The 22658-nt window shown below is 36.5% G+C and overlaps 1 protein-coding gene and 1 pseudogene across 2 annotated transcripts in view; one reads left to right on the top strand and one right to left on the bottom strand.

The window, feature by feature from the left end:
* PIEZO2 (piezo type mechanosensitive ion channel component 2) overlaps positions 1 to 22658 on the top strand; it is a 457095-nt gene that overhangs the window by 176611 nt on the left and 257826 nt on the right. The window lies entirely within an intron of this gene.
* Positions 18629 to 19537, bottom strand: LOC308509667 (heterogeneous nuclear ribonucleoprotein A1-like; annotated as a pseudogene). The gene has a single exon. The product of its transcript is annotated as a heterogeneous nuclear ribonucleoprotein A1-like (transcript).

The raw sequence follows: 22658 nt of genomic DNA, 5'->3' as shown, positions 1-22658 counted from the left end.
AGAAACTTTACTGTATCTGTTGATTGTTTCTAACAGCGTTTTGGTGTTGTCTTTAGGGTTTTCTATATATAGCATCGTGTCATCTGCAAAGAGTGATATTTTAACTTCTTCATTCCCAATTTGGATGTCTTTTATTTCTTTCTCTTGCCTGATTGCTCTGGCAAAGACTTCCAACACTATGTTGAAAAGCAGAGGTGATAGGGGACAGCCCTGTCATGTTCCTGAACGTAGAGCAAAGGGCTTCAGTTTTTCACCATTATTTATGAGATTAGCTGAGGGCTTGTCATATATGGCCTTTATTATGTTAAGGTATTTTCATTCTATACCTATTTTATTAAGTGTTTTAATCATAAATGGATGTTGTATCTTGTCAAATGAATTTTCTGCATCAATAGATATAATCATATGATTTTATCATTTATTTTGTTTATGTGATGTATCACATTGATGGATTTGCGGATGTTGAATCATCTCTGTGCCCCTGGGATGAACCCCAATTGGTGGTGATGAATAATCTTTTTAATGCATTGCTGTATTCGATTTGCTAGTATTTTGTTTAGGAGTTTTGCATCAGTATTCATCAGAGATATTTGTCTGTAGTTTTCTTTTATTGTGTTATCTTTACCAGGTTTTGGTATCAGGGTAATGTTGGCCTCATAAAATGAGTTAGGGAGTACTGTCTCTTCTTTAATTTTTTGGAAGAGTTTGAGGAGGATTGGTGTTAGATCCTCTTTGAACGTTTGGTAGAATTCACAAGTGAAGCCATCTGGTCCCGGACTTTTGCTTTTGGGAAGGTTTTGGATGACTGATTCCATTTCATTACTGGTGATCGGTCTGTTTAGATTTTCCAGTTCTTCATGGTTCAGCCTTGGAAGGCTATATGTTTCTAAGAACTTGTCCATTTCTTCTAGGTTATTGAATTTGGTGCCATATAGTTCTTCATAGTATTCTTGTATGATCCTTTGTATTTCTGTGGTGTCCATGATAACTTCCCCTTTTTCATTTCTTATTTTGTTAATTAGTGTTTTCTCTCTTTTTATATCACTGAGTCTAGCCAAGGGTTTGTCGATTTTGTTAATCTTTTCAAAGAACTAGCTCTTTGTCACATTAATTTTTTCTATTGTCTTTTTGTTCTCTATTTTATTTAGTTCTACTCTGATTTTTGTTACTTCCTTTCTTCTGCTGACCTTGAGTTTCACTTGTTCTTCTTTTTCTAGTTCTTTAAGGTGTAACATGAGATTATTTATTTGGGATTTTTCTTGTTTCTTGAGATAGGCCTGTAATGATATAAATTTCCCTCTTAAAACTGCTTTTGCTGCATACCCAAAATTTTGGTAGGATGTATTTTCATTGTCATTTGTTTCTATATATCTTTGATCTCTCTTCTAATTTCTTATTTGACCTGGTTTTTCTTAAAAGTTTCTTGTTTAATCTCCATATGGTTGTGTTTTTTCCTGCTTTCTTTTTGCAGTTGATATCCAATTTCAAAGCCTTGTGATCAGAGAATATGCTTGATATGATTTCAATCTTCTTACATTTGCTGAGGCTGATTTTGTGTCCCAATATATGGTCTATTCTTGAGAATGTTCCATGTACACTAGAAAAGAATGTATAGTCTGATGTTTTAGGATGAAGTGCTCTATATATATATCAATTATGTCCATTTCATCTAGTATGTCATTGAGGACTGCTGTTTTATTATTTATTTTCTGTTTGGATGATCTATCCATAGCTGTCAATGATGTGTTTAAGTCCCCTGGTGTAATTGTGTTTTGGTCAATTTCTCCTTTTAGTTCTGCTAGTAGTTGCTGGGTATATTTCGGTGCTCTCTGATTGGGGGCATAAATATTGATGACTGTTATGTCTTTTTGTTGCATAGTTCCATTTACCATTATGAAATGCCCATGTTTGTCTCTTGTTACCGTTTTCACCCAGAAATCCGTTTCATCTGATATCAGTATGACTACACCTGATTTTCTCTGGGTACCATTTGCTTGGAGTGTCAGTTTCCACCCTTTCACTTTGAGTATTCTTGTCCTTGTAGCTGAGATGTGTCTTTTGGCGACAGCATATGGTTGGGTTTAGTTTTTTGATACAATCTGCAACTCTATGCCTTTTTATTAGTGAGTTCAGACCATTTACATTTAGGGTGATTATTGATATGTGAGTATTTTCTGTCATTCTATCTTTAGTTTTCGGGTAAGGCTGTGTCTCCATTGTTTCTTTGCCTTTTTATTGTTGTCTATTATTTCTGTGTGGTGGTATTCTATGATGTTTCCCTCTGTTTCTTCTTTTATTACAGTATGTATTTCAGTTCTGGATTTTTTTAAGTGGTTACCCTTAAGTTTATGTAAAAGAAAGTTTGATATTTAGAGTATTCCATTTTCTTCAGCATGCTTACTTTCTCCATTCTCATATTCCGGTTCAGGCCTTTACTCTCCCCCATTTTATGTTTCGGTTGCCACAAATTGTCCCTGTTTATGGTGGTCGAATAGCTTCCTTTAGTATTTCTTGTAGTGCAGGTCGTATATTAGAAAATTCCCTCAGCTTCTGTATGTCTGGTAAGGTCTTTATTCCTCCTTCATATCTAAAGGATATCTTTGTTGGATATATTATTCTTGGCTCATAATTTCTGTCTTTCAATAGTTTGAATATTTGGTTCCACTCCCTCCTGGCCTGTAGAGTTTCTGCTGAGAAATCTGATGATAATCTAATGGGCTTTCCTTTGTAGGTTACCGTCTTCTTTTCCCTGGCTGCCTTGAGGATTCTTTCTTTGTTGTTGATTTTAGAAAGCCTCAATGCAATGTGCCTTGGAGAAGGCCTGTTGGGATTGAGGTAATGAGGTGTTCCATTTGCTTCTTGGATTCAAAGATCTAGTTCTGTGTACAAGTTTGGGAAGTTCTCATCAACAGTTTGTTTGAATATATTCTCTGTTCCCTTCTCTTTTTTTTCTCCTTCTGGTATGCCCATTATTCTTATATTGGTCTTTCTGATGGAGTCAGAAAATTCTTGTGGAGTTCTTTCATTTCTTTTAAGTCTCAAGGCTCTTTCTTTTTCCATCTGTGTAATTTGAAGTTTCTATCTTCGATGTCACTGATTCTTTCCTCCATCTGGTCAACTGTACTACCTAAGCTGGTTATTTCATTCTTAATATCTTCTATTGAGTTCTTAATCTCCAGAAATTCTATTTGGTTCTTTTTTAAAATTTTAATCTCTTTCGTAAAATGCTCATGTTGTTCTTTGATAGTGTTTCTGAGTTTTTAAACTGCCTTTCTGTGTTTTCTTGCACCTGGTTGAGTTTTTTTCAGAACTGCAATCTTGAATTCTCTGTCATTTAAGTCACATATTTGCATATCTTTAAGTTCCTTTTCTGGATACTTTCACTTTCTTTCTGAGCTGTCTTGTTGCCTTGTTTATTCATGGCAATTACTGATTTATTATTTTACTTCTTAGACATCTATAGGAGTGACTTCTGCAACAGGTTGATAGGAAGAGGTCTTTCTTGTTTTCCAGTACTTGTTGGTAGAATGTTTTATTTTCTTTCCGACTGCAGCCTTTTTTTTTGTCTCTTACACAGTAGTGCTATGTTTTCTCTGCACTATTCCAGCTTCTCACACAATGGGTGTTTCCCTGGGACACTGGCTTCTCCTCTGTTAATAGTTCACCTGGGTCACAGGGCGCAGTGTCTCTGTGGGTATGCGGAGAGCTTTTGAAGTTCCAAAGCTCTTCCTGCTCCAGATTCAGAGCCTGTGTGTTTCAGCAGTTCTGTTTACTCCTGCAGGGATCCACTCAGGTGGGTGGGGACAGGGGCGGGGTGAGTTGTGAGACGTGGCCCAGAGCAAAGTCAGCGACCACCACCACAGGTGATCCTGCTTCCACAGCTCCCTCCCGTTTGCCAAAACTTGTTGGGCTGCGTATCTGTGTCTGCCGTCCACAGTTCTCAGAACAGCAAATATTCTGTTCTTTTGATCTGACTCTGCTACTGTTCCACTTCTAGCACCGGGCAGGTGGGGCGGGGCGAGCTCTACGAGGGTTGAGAGTTGGCAGCTAGCCTCAGTGCCTAAGACTCTGTTCTCTATCGCAGTGAGGACTTAAACCTCTGTTTTCAGCCTTCTTCCCTCAGTCTTTGCTCTGAGGTCTCTGCCGTGAGCGTTGGGTTCAGCCATGTTATATGCTGTTGCTTCAGCCCTGTGGTCCACAAGTGGAGCCCTAGCAGTCCTTGTTCCTCCCTCTCCCGCAGCTGCGGTAGTTCTGGATGCAGTGAGCTTGGAGTACTGAGCTAGGTCTGTGTCTTGCGCCTGAGTGGCTCCGTCTCCGCACTTCTCCCTTCCCTCTTCCCCCGCTGGGGCGATTCACCCACCTTTAGGTGAATTCTTTTCGTCTTGCCTGTCTGCTGTGCAGAGAGTCCTTTGTGGAGTTATTGTTGTTCGATTAGTTGTAAATTCCAGGAGAGCTTTACAGAGGCTCACCTCACGCCGCCATTTTGATGATGTCTCTAAAAGTTTTGCTTCTTGATACCATATAGCTAAATTATTAAAACTGTATTTTAAATATTTTAAATGAGTTGTAGAGCATTTGGTTGAATAAAATTGATGTTAATATTTCAAGTATATATTATATTGGTGTGAGATTTTTAAGATTTTCTAATTTCAATAAAAAGATGAAAAACAGAACCTACATTTCTATAAGATTAAGTGTAGAGCTTTATGGTCTCAAATATTCCAAAGCTGTAAAAAGCTTGATTTTCTTCAGTTTGATAGTTTTTGGACTTTTACAAATATGAAAAATTATTGATATATAAAATAAATTCAAGGTGATCTGAAGCTGGAAATATTGCAGGAAACAATAAATATTTTTGACATTAGAGTCATCTCTTTATTTTTTTTAGTCCCGATGATACAATAAAGACTTATTAACATAAAATACTTTGTGATGAGTTCAAAGTTTATGTCATTTATATGACTTTATTGAAAGTGTGTCAAATGAATATTCTACTGAAAAGAAATCTAGATGCCTGTTATGCTAGATCTATAATTTAAATCAGAGGCTCTTTTCAAAGTCTAAAAATCTTCTGACTCTGTGCTGTTGGACAAGTTACTATTCCTCAGCCAGCATTGTGACTTCATGAAATAAAAGGAAGCATATGAACTGATCAGATGTCTTGCAGCAAGAGTTGGTATGCACAGGTGGTACTGAGGCGTTGACAAAGTGAGATGCAGAGTCTTCATAATAAATTTAAAGAATTTATTCTTTATTTCTGTGTGGATATTTCACAAGACACCTTACGACAACTATATCTGCAATGGGTTACATACATGTGATTCTGACATACTGGTAATGAACTTGGACAAGTGTCATTTACCTTGATCTAAACAATTAACAATTAAACAATTAAGTAATCAGAAACTTAAATCATTATTTAAGAATCTGCTTTTAAGCTTTAAATAATGACAGGATGTAAAGTTTCTGATGAAATCGCTATAAAATGACTTACCCTTTCCATTAATTCAGATACAGGTACACGTACAATTTTACTATGAAGATTTTGAAAACAAAACAAAATGCATGTTCCGTTTAAAACAGTTCTTTGACTCACTACTTCATTCTTTAAAATTTGAATCAATAGGCTAGTAAAATACAATAATAGGAATCTCACTAACAATATTGAATAATTAATATCTCTTATGTTGACAAAAAATATTGTGTTCTCTGCTTTAGTTATCGATAGACATTGTCAACAGTAACTAGCATTTATTTCACTCTTGGAATTATCATGTATTCTTGGGTTTGAGTCAGAATTAAACATTCTCAATAATGATACAATTGAAAAATTTTCTTTTTACTAACTATACCAGTAAACTTTATGCTCAGTAACATACAAATGTCATAGACGTGGTATTTTTATTTATGTTTTAAAGTCAGAGTGACCAAATTTATTCTCTAGATTTTGTCTACATTTTTTTGGCCTTAACACCTCGATAGGCTGCCTGAAGTACACAAATGCACTTTTGGGAAAAGTAGGCTTTTTGTTTCTATTTGAGTGAAACCAAAGGGTATTATTATAAGCACCTTGAAATTGGTTGAGAATATAGAACTGTATTTTGGTAAGACTCATCAGATGAAAACTTATTTTCAGGTAGCCAAGTCACTGAAGACCTCATACCTGAATTCCATGAAATAATGATGGATACTTAATTTAAACAAGCAGAGAGAGGGTGCACTCCTCCCCCATACCCAAGAATGTGAGAGTCATGGAAAGCACAGCTCAGGTCTATTCATTCAACAAATATTTATTTTTTTTGAGGAACCGCCACACTACCTTCCTTAGTGGCTGCACCAGTCTGCATTCCCACCAACAGTGTATATGGGTCCGTTTTCTCCACAGACTCTCCAGCACTTGTTATTATTTGTCTTGTTGATGATAGCCATTCTAACCTGTGTGAGATGATATCTCATTGTGGTTTTATTTGCATTTCTCTGATGATTAGTGATGTTGAGCATTTTTTCATATGTCTATTGGCCAACTGTATGTCCTCTTTGAAGAAATGTCTAGTCAGGTCTTCTGCCCATTTTTCAATTGGATTCTTTGTCTTTTTGTTGTTGAGTTGTATGAGTTCCTCATATATTTTGGATATTAGTCCCTTATTGGAGGAGTTGTTTGCAAATATCTTCTCCTATTCGGTTGGTTACCTCTATTTTATTGATGGTTTCTTTTGCTGTGCAGAAGCTTTTTAGTTTGATGTAGTCCCATTCACTTATTTTAGCTTTTACTTCCTTTGTCTTTGGAGTCAAATTCATAAGAATTAACATATGACCCAGCAATCTCTCTCCTGGGTATCTACCCCAAAAATCTGAAAACATTTATCCATAAAGATATATGTACTCCAATGTTCATTGCAGCTTTATTTATGTTGGCCAAGACATGGAAACAACCAAAGTATGCTTGGATAGATGATTAGATAAAGAAGATATGGTATAAATACACAATGGAATAGTACTCTGCCATAAGACAGGATGAAATACTGCCATTTGCGACAACATGGATGATGTTGAGATTATTATGCTAAGTGAAATAAGTCAGACAAAAAAAGTTGAGAACTATATGACTTCAGTGATATGTGGCATATAAAACTGAAAGCAACAAATGAACAAGACAAAAAGTAAGAAAAACAAAAACCCATAAGCACAGACAATAATTTAGTGGTTACCAGAGGGTAAAGGGGGAGGGGAGATAGTAGAAGAGGGTAAAGGGGGACAAATATATGGTTATGGAAGGAGAACTGACTCTGGGTGGTGAACACACCATGTGATATATAGATGATGTTTTACAGACTTGTACACTTGGAACATATGTGATTTTACTAACCATTGTTAACCCCAATAAATTTAATTAAAAAAAAACCAAATATTTATTAACACGTTGTGTTAGGCACTGTTTTAGATGCTGATGATCTAGTAGCTTGAAAACAACAACAAAAGCTTGAATCCTTGCTCTTGAGCAGCTGATATTCTATAATGTGGAAGACATAAATAACAGCTTTATTATAGTCTAATGGTAATAATTGCTAAGAAAAAATTAATCCAAGAAGGTAGAAATGAAATATTGAAATCAGCTATTTAAATTTTAGATGTGCGGGCCATAGCAATATATATTTTATACATATGTATATATGTGTATATATATACATATATATATATATATATATATATATATATATATATATATATATATATATATATATATATATGGCAGCGATCCTCTATATAGAAGTATCCTTGTATAGAGCTTCTATATTAGGGTTAGTTTGCTTCCAAAACACACACTTTATATAACTTATAGAGCTGAAATGTTAAGTAGATTGAAAGAAAACACTCAAATACAAGTACGTTTATTCTAGTGATTGTCTTTATATCCTTCTCACTTGAGGCTCCTTAGATAACAGTTAAGCAAGAGAGGAAAAGTCAGAATTAACTTCCATCGGGCATCCCAGGCAGAGGCCTCCAGGCCATCACAGGAGAGATTTCAGTGCTGTCCCTTCACTCTCATCTCCTGGCTCCTACTAGACCCCAAACTGGCTCTTCCTCCTTCCAGGCCCCTTTGTCCATAGGAATTATGGCTGACCTTAGTCTGATTTAATTTGGACTCAATTTCTAGAAAATCTTTCTGTCTAAACCTGCAAATTTCAATTCCACCATGAAATGTAATCTAAGGACGTGTTCTAGAGCTTTTAAAATAAAGCAAGCTCTCACGTCCCTTTCAGCTCTCCTTTGTCTCCTTTCTTCTTTTTTGAGCTTTCTCCCTTCTCTTCTCCTTTTTCTTCCTATCCCTTCTCTGTTCTCCTTTTATCCTTTTCCTCTTCTATTGAATACTCACAATATTTGAAGTAAGTATCTGAAGCACTAGGGGAATTTCAATGAACCTAACATATATACTTCATCTCATTAAGTTTTCACTCCTTGGGGGTGATAAAGGGCAACATTACTGATAGGGAATCATAAGGAGAGAACAATGAGAGAAAAAGACAACAGCATCCTGAGCGGTTCTGTTCACTTTCGTGTCAGACACTTATGTGTTGCTTTAGATCTTGTGTCAGCCACAGCCATCATTGTGGTAACCAGTTCCATGGGGGCTGTAAGCTACTCCCTATAGGCACAGTCACTCACACTGGATCCCACTCTTCTGCCTGAAGTTTCTCTTGTTGGTATAGAGGCATGAGATGCTGGGATGTCACGGGGAGATGAGGTTTGTCACACAGAGAATGGGGGAATTGATATCTCATGGGATGAACCTTCCATTAGTGGAAGTTGGGAGCTGGAGGATAGGTTTGACTCCCTGTCATCCAAGATGGATTGTCCTGAGACACAATTACTTATAGGACCTCTTGGAAGACAGTTCTGTGAGGTGCAGCAATTAGTGGCAGCCTGAGGTAAACTGTCTAGTACACGCTGCAGGGGTTTCCCCATCTCCCTGCTTCATCTTCCTCCTCTTCACGCTTGTTCCTTAAGGTTACATCCCGAATTAAGTCCCATGTGGGCTACTTTCTGGGGAACCCAGGCTGAGACAACCATGCTGTAGTTTACTTTTCCTATTTCTAAGCTTCTGGAGATGACCTCTTTACTGTACGTCCCCACGTTCAGGCACTTACAGATAAACATTTTCTCAACAACCACGCTTATATATCCATTTATGAATATAAGACATCTCTGGAAATTCTAAAGATAACTTTCATGTTTGGTTACTTAAGTAAACCAAACAAAGGTGTATTTCTGCCATTCTCCCAGGACAGAGGATGGAGACAGAGTGTGAAGCATAACTTTCTGGACTGTTTCATATTTTCTTATCGGCTCTGCCAAATAACCCACAGAGGAGGGGCCCTATTTGATTGTTTTAGTTGCTCTCATGCTCACCTGTTCTAGAAAGTGTCAGCGTTAGAGGAAAGCTAGGGTCATGAATACATGATTGGTTTTGAAGATGTGGAAAACAACAACAAAATTTTTTTTTATTTCTTGAAAATAAATGAATATACAGCAGGTTGAGAAAAGGCTCTTCTTCTTCTTCTTCTTCTTCTTCTTCTTCTTCTTCTTCTTCTTCTTCTTCTTCTTCTTCGTCCTCCTCCTCCTCCTCCTCCTCCTCCTCCTCCTCCTCCTCTCCCCCTCCTCATTATTATTATTATTATTATTTTTATTATTATTATTATTCCTTTAGTGACTATGTTGCCAGAGGGAATTCTCTCTCTAGATGGCTGGCGTCTTGGATTGCTCCTCCCCCCATTCCCCTACCCAAGCACTAGGTACCTGGAGAACAAGGTGTTGACCAGGAAATGTCAATAGTTGGCTCAGTGTTTCAGGCATCTAATGTGGCTTATAAACTGCTAGATGGGCTCCTTTCCAAGATGTAAGAAACAGAGCTACTTGATTCCAGGTTGTTCCCATTCTCTCGCAAGGCTTTCAGTTGGCTCCGGGCTCTGCATGCTATCATGCCTCAGTGATCACTGTTTGCCATCCATAAAGGCCTGTGTGGATGAGTCAACTGCTCCACTGAATTCCCATTCTCTCTATCGCTGACTAAAGTCAAAACAAAATCTATCTTTAAGTAGCATTTGAGGAACCTAATGAAAACTCATTGAAGTTACCACATTATTGTTTTGCTATTGTTCGTTTTTGTTTTCTGATTAAGCAGCATCTTTGCAATGTGAAGTACATGTATATATATATAAAAGAGACATTGTGCAGACAATTCTAAAACAAATTGAGGACGCATGATGCAAGTTCAACATAGAAAAAATCAATTGTGTTTCTATATACAACCAATCAACAATTAGAAATTGAAATTTAAAAAAATACTATTTACAATAGTACCAAAACTGGGAAAACTTTGATATAAATCTAACAAAATACATGCAAGTTCCACATGCTGCTGAAATAAATCAAGCCAAATCTAAACAAATGGAGAGATATATTTTGTTCATAGATTGGACAAAATAGTGATATCTTACTATTCTTAAAATATCATTTCTCTTCATACTGACCTATAAATTCAGTAAATTCTGTACAATTCTAGCCATAATGCCAGCAGGGCATTTTTATAAAAATCAACTAGCTGATTCTAATATACTGCGTGTGTGTGCGTGTGTGTGTGTGTGTGTGTGTAAAACAAAGGAACTCGAATGGCCAAAATAACTTTAAAAACAAAAAACAAAAGTTTAAATATTTACACTATATGATTTCAAGACTTACTTATGTAGTATAAGGACTAAAATTTTATGTGCTTCCTTGACATCTTTGAGCCTCATAGGACCGCAAAGGCCAAACTGTGAGCTCCCCTGCTCTCACCAGGTATGTGCCCTAGTTCTCCTATCAGCTCGATCAGCTGCTCTGCACCCTTCTTCAACCTAACAGGCTTTGTTTGTTCATTCCCTGTTAGCCCACAAAATCATTCAAACACGCCACTTACATCCTCCTGTGGTATCCAGGGGCTACCCTATCTTCTTATATTCCAAAGCCTGCCTCCCCCAGCCCTGCTCATTCACTCTGTTCCTAGTGCAACCCCATGAGGCCCTGCATGGCATGTGGTATCCTCCTTCCCAGGGTTTTGAGTATATATGGCTAAAAAATGTGCTTCCAGGCTAACCTGTCTGGTTTTGTGTGTTTGCTCACCTCATAGTTTTAGAGCAGATGATTCCTTCCTCACCAATGGGGGTGAATAGGAGGTGATCAGAAAACTATAAAACAACTATAATCAAGCCAGTTTTCTATTGATGAAAAGTCAGACATATAAATTCATGGAATTGAATAAGAGGGTCCAGAAATAGACCCATATATACATGGTCAGTTGATTTTCAAGAGACACAAAAAACAATTTTGTAAAGAAAAAAATACTTTTTGGAGGATATGACCCTTCTTCCTCTCACTGAGGACGTAATCAATATATTGGATAGATCACACATACACACACACACACACACACACACACACACTTTTTTTCCAACAAATGAAGATAGAACAATTAGGTATTGATATTTTAAAAATGAAATAAGAACCAGGAGGACTTTAATCCTTACCTTATACCACATACAAAAAAATAACTCAAAAGGTACCACAGACCTAAATGTAAAAGTTAAAACCATAAAACTCTTACAAAAAATATAGGATCTTTTTGGTCTTGGGATAGACAAAAGGTTTCTTAACTATGACACTAAAAGCATGATTCATAAGAGAAAAAGAATGATAAATTGGACTTCATCAACATTAAGAACTTCCCCAAATTTACTGAGATAATAAAAAGGCTAACCACAGATTGGAAGACAATATTTGTAAATCACATATCTGATAAAGGATTTGTATCCAGAATATACGAAGAACTCTCAAAACTCAAACCTAAACTCTCAAATTTAAAAAAATGAGCAAAAAATTTGAGCATTTACATTGCCAAAGAGGATATACAGTGAAAAATAAACACAGGAGAATATACTTGATATCATTAGTCCTTAGGGAAATTCCTAATTAAAAACATGATATTACCATTATAGACCTCTTAGAATGGCAAAAGAAGAAGGAGGAGGAGGGGAAGAAGAAACAGATAATTCCAAGTTTTTATGAAGATGTGGAGAAGTGGACCAACTGGAATTCGAATACATTGCTGATGGGAATACAAAACTGTATAGCCACTTTGAGAAAGTGTTTGGCAGTATATTATACAGTTAAATATATTTCCTATTCAACTCAGCAATTGCACTATTGGATATTTTATCAAGTGAAATAAAAATTTATGTTCACATAAAAATCTGTAAGCAAATGTTTATAGCACCTTTATTTGTTATTGCCCGAAACTGGAAAAAAAAATGTGTTTTGGCTGGTGAATGTATAAACAAACTGTGGTCCCTGGATGGAATGTTAGTCACAAAAAGTAACAAACTACTGACACACAATAGCAACACTGAATCGCAAATGCTTTGTGCTCAGTGCAACAAGCCAGTCTCAGAATATTATATACTATAGGATTACATATATCATATTCCGGAATAGTTCAAACTCCAAGGACAGAAAATAAATCATTCGTCACCAGTGGCTGGGGAATCAGGGCAATGGTTGACGGCAAAGTTCCCTGGGGAATTTGGGGCTGATGGAACTGCTCTGTGTCTTGACAGAAGTGGTGGTTATATGACTATATGCATTTCTCAGAACTTGAAAATTATACACAAAATCCAGTGAATTTGAATTTATGTAAATTATACTTTTTTCTCTTTTTTTAAGAATTAAAGTTTATTGGGGTGACAATGGTTAGTAAAGTTACATAGGTTTCAGGTGTACAATTCTGTAATACATCATTTGTATATCATATTGTGTGTTCACCACCCAGAGTCAGTTCTCCTTCCATCACCATATGTTTGATGTGGTTTGCCCTCATCTACCATCCCCCACCCCTTTACCCTCTGGTAACCACTAAACTATTATCTATGTCTATCAGTTTTTGTTTCTTTGTGTTGTTCCTTTGTTGCTTTCAGTTTTATATCCCACATATCAGTGAAATCATATTGTTCTCGACTTTTTCTGTCTGACTTATTTCACTTAGCTTAATAATCTCAAGATCCACTCATGTTGTCACAAATGGCAGTATTTATTTTCTTACCGCCGAATAGTATTCCATTGTGTATATATACCACAACTTCTTTATCCATTCATCTATGGAAGGACACTTTGGTTGTTTCCATGTCTTGGCCACTGTAAATAAAGCTGCAATGAGCCTCGGAGCACATATATCCTTACAGATAAATGTTTTTCGATTTGGGGGGGTAGATACCCAGGAGACCGATTGCTGGGTCATATAGTAATTCTATTCTTAACTTTTTGAGGAACCACCACACTGCCTTCCATAGCGGCTGCACCAGTCTGCATTCCCACCAACAGTGTATGAGGGTTCCTTTTTCTCCACAGCCTCTCCAATACTTGTTATTATTAGTTGTTGATGTTGGCCATTCTAACTGGGGTGAGACGTTATCTCATTATGAATTTTAATTTGTGTTAATTATACTTTAATAAGAAAAATGTTTTGATAAAAGTCAATGGTCATAGTTGAAACAAATTGGAATTTTTTCCTCATTATTTGTTTTAGGGCTCTAATGAAGAGTGGAGGGATCAGTGCAGTAGATGTTGGTTCTGATTACAGTTCCTTAAGATCATGATTACTTGCCTTAAGAACTACTCTGAAGACCAAATTAGACAACATTTTTGAGATAGTTTCATATCTTATATTATCCTCATTGATTTATTCAACAAATATTTATTGAATGTTTGGACATACTATGTACCAAGAAGTGCGCCAGCCTCGGAGAGTCACAGATGAGTACATATGGTCCCCTGCCCTGGGGAGTTCCATGTCTAAGATAAGAGGTAGGTACATAAGCAGAGCCCAGCAGTAATACATGATGAAGCTGTCATATAGATAATTGTGAGGCAAAGTGGTCCCCGGAGAATGATTGGAGGATTCCTCTAGCTGTGGGACCTGGAAAATAATTCAGGTGCTTGGAATGTCTTGGATATCATTAATAGGTGTTTAGAATGTATTTAGCCCATAGCTGATGGGAGCTACAGATTTTAAGTAGTGGTAGAAACTTGAGCAAATTATGTTTTAGAAAGATCATTCTGGCCTCAGTGTAAATTTTTGTGTGGATATATGTACGCATGGGATGACAGATTGAGGCAATGGCATCAAAAAGGCCAGTCAAAGAACTCTTGGGTGAAAAGTGATGAGAACCGGAACTGAGGAGATTGCAGAAGAATTTTAGAAGAAGTGCTTCAAGAAATGTGATTTATTGTCTAATTAAATGTGGAGGAATAAGAAAGAGAGGCTGAGTCAGTGAATAGAGATACCATTTGAACAGTCTAAGGACCACCATTTGGCATGGGGGAGGGAAGGAAAGAGGGAGAGGGGAAGATATGTGTCAGTTTAGTATTTGAAATCCTGCGATCGATCTGTCTGTGGGGCTATAAGTGGAAATGTCCAATAGGTCATTGTGTAAATGGATCTATGGTTCAGAAAAGACATCTTCTTGGAGACACAGATGTGAATGTTATCAGGGTATTAGTGATAGATAATGCTGCATTTACAGTAACTTAGGTTGAAAAGAAGTAGCTGAAGATATAAACAATATTCAATTGACGATGAGAGCCCTCAGCTGCAATGACAAAATATTATGAGTTAGTTTTCACAGTATATATATTGCTCACTCCTTGTTTTTCATTCTGTTGTTATGCCTTCTCTTTCATTAAGTTGTGAACTTTAAAGAAGTTTGCTTCTGCCTTACCTTCAGCTTTAAGCAAGGTATCTGGTACACAGTAGACAAAATTTTTAAGAGACAAAATGACTAATATGCTATCTATTAACCTTTCTCCAGTCTCATTATGTAGGAGCACATTAATTTACAACAGAAAACAAAGTGGGTTTATGCTAACCCCCTAGCTGGAGTTAAACTGTAACCTATTATTTATTTTCAATGTTAACCCTCATTAAAATATGTGGAGTGAAGCCAACATTTTAGAACTCTTAACAATATAAATTGAGTTCAATCCCTGCTTCTTCAATAAAAAAAAATGTACATTTTTTCCTTTGTTTTCATAAGATTTAATAAAACCCTACTCCTGCTTCAATCCTAGTCATCCAATACATTTTCCGTGACATCTTTAAAAATTTATTGTCTTTCAAGGATACATTTGGAAAGCATTTGGGTCCAAAGGAAGCTGCCTCCTTCTGCTTCTTGGTTCTGTTATCAATGCCAGTCATTTGGGATGACGTAAGTTAGGGACAGAAGAGACAGCACTTGACCACATCAGTCCCTCAGTCACCTGAATGCTTTTCCCTTCCTATTTTGAAGTATGTGACAATACCTGTCAGTCCCTGAGAAGAAAAAACCCCTCTCTGGGTACTCTGAGACACTCTGTGTAAGCTGGCCTTGTTAGCAGTATACTCGTAAATGCAGTAATTTTCCTGCCAATTGTGGCTGGTGTCACAGACAGATTCAGCAGTTTTCTGGAATTTTCATCCACATGGAATAGAAAAGTTGTATGCAGGGCTGTTACATGGGCCCCAAGCTGGAATGGCTCATGTTCTCTCTGAAGCCCCCCCCTCTGGGAAAACGTAGGGTGGGATTCAGTGTTCTTGGAAGTCTTCTCTCACCCCTGGAGAACACAGCCTTTGGATGGTCTCTCAGAAGAGTGTCTGAGAAGCAAGACATCTTTAGCCCCATATAGTTCTTGTTTAGACTCCTTTCTTTAAACACTATTTGAGTATATTAAGGTTGCTGTTGATGTCATTGGTTTGATTTTTCTTGTTCTTGTAGGGTTTGTTGCATTCTTTTGTGAAGGACAAATGTGCACAGACTCTTCACTCATATCCTGCATTAGTATTGATTTAGGCTGCTACAAAGTGGTAGGAAATGAGGGGAAAAAAGTTTCCTATTTCTCAGTCATGAGCCAATTAAAAAATTCAAAACATATGTTATTGCTTCCTGGGAAATTTTATCTCAAAATAGATATAACTACCATTTCTACTAACCAATAAATTATTATCTCTGCTTTAATACTCAAAGTTCTATTATTCAGACTTCTTTTAAGGACTTTTGGCCTTGCACTGAGATGGACATATTCCCTGTATTTTCTGGTATGAATAGTAGGTGCTTGCATAAAATCAACGTGGTTACAAGAGGCTGACTTTTATAAACAGGCTATAACCTCCTCATGTATACCCTCATGAGAGTGAATGCATACATCTATGCACATCTATATAAAACACACCATTCAATTCATTTGCACGCTTTGTATTTCTGTAACACACACATGCACACACATGTGAAAACACATCCATATTATAAAATAAAATCTAAAGTCAAATTCTCTATAATTTGGCGTAGAGAATTTCTATTAGAAAATGGTAATGACAGTTTGAATGAGAATCACCTAGTCTTTTATACTTACTTCCAGATATTGTCCCCCTCTGAGAGTGTAAATCTTCATGCAACCCCCCCCCACACCAATTTGTGTATTTCTGGTCTGTACCATGCTGACTTCTATCATTCCTCACACTCACCAGTGAACACACTCCCAGAACCCATTCCAATCAAGAAACCAAAAAATGTATCAATTTTAAAACATCATCAACCAGGTCAAATTTTATTAGGATTATTTTACACTTACTGGTGTTCAAAGATTGCATTAGTCAAAATACATGCATCATAGGATTTTTTGAGAACACATCTCTTATAGAAAAGTCTTTCTAATTTAACAAAATTAATTATATCTCATAAAGAATCTGTGACAAATAAAGAAATATTGGTCAAAATATAAAATTTTTCACTTGTATATGCATAAGTATTGTTATAGTAAATTCTTAGTTTGAGATTCCATAAACACTTGTATGTATAGTTTAACTTATTATATATTGGAATTATGCTTAAGGTATAAAGATTAATAATACAACTAAAACATAATCTGTATCTTAGAGGTCTCAAGTATGTCCCTCCACAATCTTGAGATCATATACATTTTTTAAAATTAAAGTTTATTGGGGTGACAATTGTTAGTAAAGTTACATATACATTTAATGTGATAATTGGTATATTTAAACTCATGTCTGTAATTAATTATTTTTTTCTATTGGTACTATCTGTCCTCCCTTCTCTTTCTTTTTCTTTCTTTTTTACTTTCTTTTGGATTATATTTTTAAATTAAATTATATCCCATTTTTTACTTAGTAGCTAAAACTCTTTGTTTTGTTCTTTCAATGTTTTAGGTATAATTGACATATAACATTGCATTCCATAGTATTAGTTTTAGGTGTACAACAGAGTGATTTGATATATGTATATATTGTACAAAGATTATTACAATAAGTTTAATTAACATCCATTACCTCACATAGTTTTCTTTTCTTGTGATGAGAACTTTAAGATCAGTCTCTTAACAACTTTGAAATACATGACACAATATTATTAACTGTATTCTCCATGGTGTATTTTACATGTATATTGTTTTCTTAGTGTTTGTAATATTCACTTTGTAATATACACAATGTGTGTATATATATATATATATATATATATATATATATATATATATATATATATATATAATCTATAATAGTCTACTGGCATTGTTGCTTTAACACTTTAACACTTAAAATGAAGTATAGAAAGATTATTTCCATGTCTGTCCTTTTGCTTTCCCCTTTTTAAAAATATAATTGTCTTAATTATTTCCTTTATATACATTGGGCACCATATCAAATGATGTTATATTTTTGCTTCAATCATCAGATATGATTTATGAAACTCATTAGGATAGCCTATTTTATTTAGCCCTATTGTTTACCATTCCATGTTCTTTTCTTGCTGAAGTTCCAAGCCTTTCTCTGTTACCATTTCATATCTGTTTAAAGAATGACCTTTAGTCATTCTTAAAAGGTAGATTTGCTGTAAATAGATTCCCTTAGTTTTCCTGCACCTGAGAAAGTCTTTGTTTCTACTTTATTCCTGGAACAAATTCTTACCAAGCATAGAATTCATGATTAATATTTCTTTTCTTTCAATACTTGACAAATCTGTGCTTTCTTTGGTTGGCCTCCATGGTTTCAGATGAGATATCTATTCTAATTTGAATTGGTCTTTACCCATAAGTAATGCATCATTTTCCTCTGGCTGCTCAGAGTTTTTCTTTTCTTTCTTTCATTTTTTTTTTAGAAGACACATTTATTCAGCGTCATGATCAGACTATTACATTTAGCAATCAACAGCATGGGTGCAAGAAAGAAATCTACATCAAAACCCTTTGTTGGAATGCTTTACACTTTCCACAGAACAGAAACTAAAATAACCTGTTATACAATTAGTCACAAATACAGTCCTCGAGTTTTTTTGCCCATACACATGAGTATTGTCTAAAACATGTCTTCTTTGTAGCAGCTAGGCCCTGCCACCACTGTGCTTGGCTGAGTTCACAAATCTGTTGTAACCTGTAGCTTCCCTGTCACTTCCCTGGCTCTCCTCTCCTGCTAAGCTTTGTTTCCTGGCAGTAATTAAAACCTTCTGCCACTGCCATAGCTACTGCTGCTGCTGGAACCACCATAGCCACCTTGGTTTCATGGTTTGGCAAAGTATTGGCCTCCAACACCATAGGAGCCAGAGCTTCTGCCTCCAAAGTTCCCTCCTTTCCCTCCTTTCATGGGTCCAAAATTTGAAGATTGATTGTTGTCATTGCCAGAATCGTTGTAGCTTCCACCACCTCCAAAATTGCTTCCATCATTACCAAATCCATGACAGCCATCCCCACTGCCACCATATCCTCCTCCACCACGACTGCCTCCAAAGCCACCTCGACCACTGAAGTTTCCTCCATGACCAAAGTTGTCATTCCCACCAAAGCCACCTCCTCGACCACCACCAAAGTTTCCAGAACCACTTCGACCTCTTTGACTGGATGAAGCACTAGCCATCTCTTGCTTAGATAGGGCTTTCCTTACTTCACAGTTGTGGCCATTCACAGTATGGTGTTTCTAAATGACAATCTTGTCTACAGAGTCATGGTCATCAAAGGTTACAAAAGCAAAGCCTCTCTTCTTGCCACTGCCTCGGTCAGTCATGATTTCAATCACTTCAATTTTCCCATACTGTTCAAAATAATCTCTTAGGTGATGTTCTTTGGTGTCTTCTTTAATACCACCGACAAAAATCTTTTTCACAGATAAGTGGGCACCAGGTCTTTGAGAATCTTCTCCTGAGACAGCCCTCTTTGGTTCCACAACTCTTCCATCCACCTCGTGTGGCCTTGCCTTCATGGCTGCACCCACCTCCTCCACAATGGCATAGGTGACAAACCCAAAGCCTCTGGAGCGCTTGGTGTTTGGGTCTCTCATCACCACACAGTCTATGAGTGTTCCCCATTGCTCAAAATGGCTCCTCAGACTCTCATCGGTTGTTTCAAAGCTCAAACCTCCAACGAAGAGCTTCCGCAGCTGTTCAGGCTCTTTGGGAGACTCTGACTTAGACATGACGACTGCAGGAGGGGTGGCTTTAATGATGCTTCCTCAGCGGCGTCCACCGACAGAAAAGGCAGAGTTTTCTTTATCTTTAGTTTTCAGAAGCTTAATTATGGTGTGTTTTGGTATGTTTTGGGGGGTTTATAAGCATTTCACGGTCCTCTGTACAATTATCCAGTATAACATGGGTAAGGCAGATATTTATGGAATGCAAGCCTACTTTTCACTTATTTTTTTGGCTTCCCAGGATTCCTTACTTTCTTTTCAGGTCAGCAATGTATTTAAATAAATGTCTTTTAAAATGTTGTACTCAACATTTTTGTTTGTTTTATCTTTCAGTTGTAAGAATCGTTTAAGGTGTTTAGTTGGCCTTACTGCCAACAATGTCCCTCATGTTTAAATTCTGAGACAACTGATATTTTCAAATCAATGTGTTATTATTGTAAATGGACCCAAGTAAATTTGGTCATGCACAACTACTAAGTTATTTTTAGTAAAGAGTAATAGTCCTTGATATTTAGAGAAAATTTAGGGTCATATGTCTTCTCTCTATATTTCTGGGTTGTGAGTACCTAGACTGAATCTTTTAGTATTGCAGACTGAATTCTTTTAGAGATGAAAAACATTAATTATCAGCAGGCATAAAAACTGTACTAAATCCTGTTCTATATTGTAAATAAAGTCCCAGTTCCTAGTCCTAGATGGAACTTTGAGCACATCTTGCGTGAAGTGTTCACTAGAGGAAAACACTATGATATTCTACAGGTAACATTCAGTTATATCTGTTGGTACTGGAGCAGCACGAGTCCTGTGATATCAGTAGCTAAACCCAGCACTATCACAGAATCATTTTTCCCAACTCAAAATGGGCTACCCTGGAGGGATGAAGTGGGAAAGAGCTTATTAGATTGTATTACCCGTTTGGCCAGGGCTCTGCCATGTGCTAACCGGTCCACATAGCTTGCACACCACCGATTTCACCAATGAACACCAACTTTAACATTTATTTCACTAAATAGTAAATCCCTGTGTTAATCAAAGATAAAAATGGCTAAAGCACTGGTTGCCTCTTCTGGAGTACGACTTTTTGTAGGAAATGTTAGTGTCACTGAAGAGGGCAACTGATTGTCCTGGGGTATAGATGAAAATCAGCTAACTCACAGGTATCTTGCATGGCCTATGTGGAAGCCCTTTTAACATAAACTACAGAGCCCTTACCGAGGACATACTTTCGGTTATACGGTTATCACTTTTGTGGTATGTCATGTGTGTTCTTTTTGGATTTTCATTGTCAGTCTCAGCTTTTCTACTGGCATAGATGCACACGCATCCATGAGCTGAAAATTGGCTCGGAATTAAAATTTCAATATAACCTATAATATAATATTCACTAAAGCTCACACTTTTTAAAGAGTCTCTTCTTGAAACTATATTAAGAATGTATAGCCACTTTTGAAATGTGAATAATCATTACCTAGTTATCTTTTTTGTATATTGGAAATTTGCTGTTTGGAAAAATCATCTTCATTTATAAAATGAATTCATTTATAAAATACATTGAATATTCTCCTTTTCCGGGCCATGAAGATTTCCAACATGTTTATTATTGTCTGTTAGAACAGTATATTTTATTCATGACATGTGAAGCCTAAATAATTAATTCTTAGTATTTTTCTGGAGTTGTTCAATGCTAATTAAACTGAAAGCTAAAAATGTTTAAGTCTTTGCTTACTTCCTAAGCAGGTTTCTTAAGGAGACTGATTTATGGGCCTTTCCTTCCTCCGTCTGGCCCTGGATTTTTGGCACAAGTCAGAACTTAAAATAGGTGTTTGCCTGTGGTCAGACCTTGCTGCTATTAATACCTATTAGATGCCAAACATATTAACTTTTATTCAGTATTTTACATTTGTGTAGCACTGAGCTCTTTACATAGCACTCTTCACACTATTATTTCAATTTAATGCTGAGAACTACATGAAGCAAGTATAATTAACCCCATCTTACAGATGAGAAAGCTGAGGCCAAAAGCCAGGGTCATGTAGTCTGTGGGTTAAATTAAGATTTAACAGGTCTTCTAATTCCAAGTTTGCTCTTTCTGTTATTCCATTCATGCTTTACTTCCAATTTTGGGGAATTTAAAAGTATAATTAAATATAAAATGAAAACTTTACATATCATTTCAGATGGTGAAATTATTTTCATATTAAAAGCAAACATAGTTCCTTGCATACGTAAGACTTATTTAAAGTTTACCTACACAGTTTCTTACTGAATGCCATTTCTCTCATCTCTGCTCTGCTCTCTGAAACCCACTATTTGTGTCCCAACCAAATTAATTAAAACAGTTTTTTAAAGGAACACTCTGATGTGACTTAATTTATCATTTTTTCAAGATAACCACAAGCCACAGCAAAGCCCTTGAGAATATAGAACAGAAGTGAGGAAAATGCCAAGGAAGAAGAAGAGGAAGAAGACATCTAGAGCATTGTCAATTGTTCAGAAGAGACCGGAAGTGGCTTTGTAGGGTTAGGTACTAAGAAGGATGCTCCCAAAATTTGGGTGATAGAACAGTAGACAAATGAGAGGAATGAAGAAAAAAATCCAATATTGTGGAAATCCGGTTTTGACTCTAATACTGGGCTATTTTCAAATTGCTTTCATGTATCTCATGGAACATAAAGAGAGTATTATAATGAGCTAGCTTTGTATATAAGGGAGATAACATATAGACGTTTAGGCAAACATGCCAGAATACCCAGTGATCTGTCCCATCCTAGCCACAGGGTGGATAAGCATTGATCCTTTCCTCCCTGTATGAAACTCACGACCAACATTATAGGCTCAGAACATGTGAAGATGTCATGCCCAAGCTCGTCCGAAGAGCGTATCCCGAAAGTGTCTAGGATGCCTCCATTAAGATGCCAAACTCAAAATCAGAAAAGAAGTAATTAAGCCTTCTTGTGTTTGTTAAGAAAGAACACTGAAATCTGTAAAGCTGTAAAATAATAAGAGGTTACCTTTCTTTCATTCTCATTGTAGCTCGTGGCATTCATTATTGGCTCCATTCAGCTAGAGACATGTTTAATCTTGCGCCATCTACTGGTCATTACATGTAATTTTCTAGCAAATTGTT

The sequence above is a fragment of the Rhinolophus hipposideros genome (genome assembly GCF_964194185.1).
Source record: "Rhinolophus hipposideros genome assembly, chromosome: 17".
NCBI classification, from domain to species: Eukaryota; Metazoa; Chordata; class Mammalia; order Chiroptera; family Rhinolophidae; genus Rhinolophus; species Rhinolophus hipposideros.
Note: the sequence above shows the minus strand (reverse complement) of the source record. Positions and strands in the feature narration are given on the sequence as shown.